This window comes from Budorcas taxicolor, chromosome 25 (genome assembly GCF_023091745.1).
Source record: "Budorcas taxicolor isolate Tak-1 chromosome 25, Takin1.1, whole genome shotgun sequence".
In the NCBI taxonomy this organism is placed as follows: domain Eukaryota; kingdom Metazoa; phylum Chordata; class Mammalia; order Artiodactyla; family Bovidae; genus Budorcas; species Budorcas taxicolor.
In genome coordinates this window covers 42439115-42443849 of record NC_068934.1, presented here as the reverse complement: position 1 = coordinate 42443849, position 4735 = coordinate 42439115, and positions in this window count along the sequence as shown.

The following is a 4735-nucleotide window of genomic DNA, read 5'->3' as shown; positions in this document are numbered from 1 at the left end:
TGGCCACAGGACTGGAAAAGGTCAGTTTTCATTCTAATCCCAAAGAAAGGCAATCCCAAAGAACGTTCCAACTACCGCACAATTGCATTCATCTCACACGCTAGTAAAGTAATGCTCAAAATTCTCCAAGCCAGGCTTCAGCAATACATGAACCTTGAACTTCCAGATGTTCAAGCTGGTTTTAGAAAAGGCAGAGGAACCAGAGATCAAATTGCCAACATCTGCTGGATCATGGAAAAAGCAAGAGAGTTCCAGAAAAACATCTACTTCTGCTTTCTTGACTATGCCAAAGCTTTTGACTGTGTGGATCACAATAAACTGTGGGAAATTCTGAAAGAGATGGGAATACCAGAGCACCTGACCTGCCTCTTGAGAAATCTGTATGCAGGTCAGGAAGCAACAGTAGGAACTGGACATGGAACAACAGACTGGTTCCAAATAGGAAAAGGAGTGCGTCAAGGCTATATACTGTCACCCTACTTATGTAACTTATATGCAGAGTACATCATGAGAAACGCTGGACTGGAAGAAACACAAGCTGGAATCAACATTGCCAGCAGAAATATCAAAAACCTCAGATATGCAGATGACACCACCCTTATGGCAGAAAGTGAAGAGGAACTAAAAAGCCTCTTGATGAAAGTGAAAGTGGAGAGTGAAAAAGTTGGCTTGAAGCTCAACATTCAGAAAATGAAGATCATGGCATCTGGTCCCATCATTTCATAGGAAATAGATCGGGAAACAGTGGAAACAGTGTCAGACTTTATTTTGGGGAGCTCCAAAATCACTGCAGATGGTGACTGCAGCCATGAAATTAAAAGATGCTTACTCCTTGGAAGGAAAGTTATGAACAACCTAGATAGCATATTCAAAAGCAGAGACATTACTTGGCCAACAAAGGTCCATCTAGTCAAGGCTATGGTTTTTCCAGTGGTCATGTATGGATGTGAGAGTTGGACTGTGAAGAAGGCTGAGCACTGAAGAATTGATGTTTTTGAAATGTGGTGCTGGAGAAGACTCTTGAGAATCCCTTGGACTGCAAGGAGATCCAACCAGTCCATTCTGAAGGAGATCAGCCCTGGGATTTCTTTGGAGGGAATGATGCTGAAGCTGAAACTCCAGTACTTTGGCCTCATGCAAAGAGTTGACTTATTGGAAAAGACTCTGATGGTGGGAGGGATTGGGGGCAGGAGGAGAAAGGGATGACAGAGGATGAGATGGCTGGATGGCATCACTGACTCAATGGTCATGAGTCTGAGTGAACTCTGGGAGTTGGTGATGGACAGGGAGGCCTGACGTGCTGCGATTCATGGTGTCGAAAAGAGTCAGACACGACTGAGAAACTGAACTGAAGTAAAAGTAAAGTCGCTCAGTCGTGTCTGACTCTTTGCGACCCCATGGACTGTAGCCTACCAGGCTCCTCCCTCCATGGGATTCTCCAGGCAAGAGTACTGGAGGGGGTTGCCATTTCCTTCTCCAAAACTGAACTGAACTGAACTGAAAATATCCATATGTTAAGATTTATCATAAAGGTACAGTAATTAAGATCATATGATAAGATCGTTGGATCCCTTCCAGGGTCTAAGAGTGAGTGGGCTCTTGATTAACACTCAGAAATGGATTGTCCAAGGAGACACACATACTGACAAAGCAAGAGGCTTTATTGGGAAGGGACTCCCAGGCAGAGAGGTAGGTAAGGGAACCCAGGAGAACTGCTCTGCCATGTGGCTTGCAGTTTCCAATTTTATGGTGATGGGATTAGTTTCCGGGTTTTCTCTGGCCAGTCACTCTGACTCAGGGTCCTTCCTGGTGGCACATGCATTGCTTAGCCAAGATGGATGCCAGTGAGAGGGATTCTGGGAGGTGGTAGGACACATGGTGTCTTCTTTTGACCTTTCCCAGATTCCTCCCATTGGTGATGGTTTGTTAGTTCTGTGTTCCTTGCCAGGACCTCCGCTCATAGAATAACTCACACAAATGGTTACTATGGAGAAAGCAATGGCAACCCACTCTAGTGTTCTTGCCTGGAGAATCCCAGGGATGGGGGAGCCTGGCGGGCTGCCGTCTATGGGGTCGCACAGAGTCAGACACGACTGAAGCGACTTAGCAGCAGCAGCAGCAGCAGCAGCTGGCCAGGGTGGGAGGTTTCAGTCAGTGTGTTTCCCTTAACAGTAGTAGCACAAAGATAAACACATTTGCCTGTGGAGTAGAATAAGAGCCAACAATATTCTTGCTCATTCATGAAAACCTGACATGTGACAGAGGTGGCCTTGCCCGTCATGAGGGTCGGGGGTGGGGGCCGGGTTGGGAGGAAGGGAGAAACTACCAGTAAGTGATGCTGAGATAAATGATATGAGGGAAACACACATTGGATCTCTGCCTCACATGCACACAAAAATCAATTCCAGATGGACAGAATGAAAATGAACATGTTAAAACTTTTACAAAAAAATGTAGACAAATATTTTTCTGAATTCAGGGCAAAGTAAGACTTCATGAAAAGACACAGGGAGCTGGCCTCAAAAGAAAATAATTGGTAAATTCTGCTTCCTTAAAGTCCATAATTTCTCTTCAAAAGATTTCATAAAAAGAGTGAAAAGACAAGCCAGGAACTGGAAGAAAATGTGTACAAACAAATATGACTAGCTAAAGATGAATATCGAGAATATATAAACAATACCTACACATTAGTAAGAGCGCAACTCCAAAGACAAATGGGCAGAAGACACAAACAGGCACATTGAAAAGAGAAAGTCTAAATGGCTAATAAATGTATGTAAAGATCTCGATATTATTAGTGATTGTGCTTAGTTGCTCAGATATATATAAGTCTTTGAGACCCCATGGACTATAGCCTCAGCTTCCTTGGTGGCTTAAATGGTAAAGAATCTGCCAGCAGTGCAGGAGACCTGGGTTCGATCCCTAGGTTGGGAATATCCTCTGGAGGAGGGCCAGCAATTCACTCCAGTATTCTTACCTAAAGAACGTCCATAGACAGAGGAGTTTGGCAGTCTACAGTGGTAAAGAGTCAGACATGACTGGGCGACTACACATAGCACAGGATTATAGGCTGCTAGGCTCCTCTGTCCATGGGATTCCCCAGGCAAAAATACAGGAATGGGTTGCCATTCCCTTCTGCAGGAGATCTTCCCAACCCAGGGATCAAACCCAGGTCTCCTGCATTGCAGGCAGAGGCTTTACCATCTGCGCCACCAGGGAAGCCCTATTAGTGATCAGTTATGTGCAAATGAAAACTTCAGTGAAATACTATTTTATATCCGCTCACCTGGAAAAATTAAGATAGTACTATGTGTTTGCAAAGGTGTAAATCAACAAGAATTCTTACCCACTGCTGGTGGAAGTGAAAATGTCTTAGGGTTCTACTGTAAAGTTGAATATTTTTATATCTTGCTAGCTATTAAATCCTATAGATTCTCTTGCATGCATACACCAGGACACAGTTTGGGTTGTTTTCAATATTTTTCTAAATCCAAATAGAAATAAAAAAACCCCAAGTCGTTTCATCAGCAGATCAATAAATTGGGGTCTAGTCACATAATGGAATATTTTCCAGCAAGGGAAGCAAATTACAGATTTGTATAGCAATGTGAATGCATTACAGAGACAACTTTAGAAGAAGCAGAGTGCAGATGATACAGCGTGATTAAATTGCGCTATGAGCTTCAAATAAGCAAAATGAAACAGCGTGTTAGGAAATCAAAGAAGAGATATAAACAATGTTTTATAAAGCAAGAGCATGATAGACAGGAGAGAGGTAACCTCTGGGGCGGGGGGCGGGGGTGAGGAGAAGGCCGGGAGACAAGATAGGGAAGAGCACACAGGCAGGAGGAGCATCTGTGCCAGGCATCGCTGTGTTGCAGCGTTCTTACCAACGATGGTGTATTGCTGCTGCCGCTTAGTCGCTCAGCAGTGTCTGACTCTCTGCAGCCCCGAGGATTGTAACCCGGCAGGATCCTCTGTCCGTGGAATTTTCCAGGCAAGAATACTGGAGCGGGTTGCCATTTCCTACTCCAGGGGATCTTCCCAACCCAAGGACTGAACCCGCATCTCTTGCATCTCCTGCATGGGCAGGCAGATTCTTTAACCACTGATGCCAGGTGGGAAACCCTGGATGGTGCATTCATGGGTGGTAACTTTGTCATCGTTTCAAAACTATACGTATCCCATTATTATTATTTTTTTGTGTGTATACATATATGTACATATATATATAACATGTGCATATAAAAGATTATCTGCCCATCTACCTAGTCTGAATCTCCCAAGATTTTAAGTCCTAAACAACAAGATGATGCTTCTCCAAGACCTCCTAATCAGGCCTCAACTCCTGTCTCCATTTGTTGCTCCTGTCTGTACCGTTGGCCTTCAGCTTCTCCAACCACATCAGATTCCACCTCTGAGTCCTATGCAAACGGTTGTTACTTTCCATCCCAATAGCCTACGCTGCTTTTCCCGGCCTTTCCTCTCAACATCCCTCGGCCTCCAAGTTCCTGGGCCTCCGAGCGCGCGATCTGTGACCGCCCTGTTCGGGCACGTGCTCGCCGCGCCCGCGCGCTCCGGCCGCGCGCCCCCGCCGTTTGCTGCGCGCCCGCGTGCCGGCTCCGCGCCCCTCCGCCCTCCCCGCGCGCCGCCGACCGGCCCCGGGCCGTCTGGGAACTAGCCCGGTGCGTCGCCCCCTGCGAGGCCCGGGCACCGGCGGGGCGGCAGCAGCGGG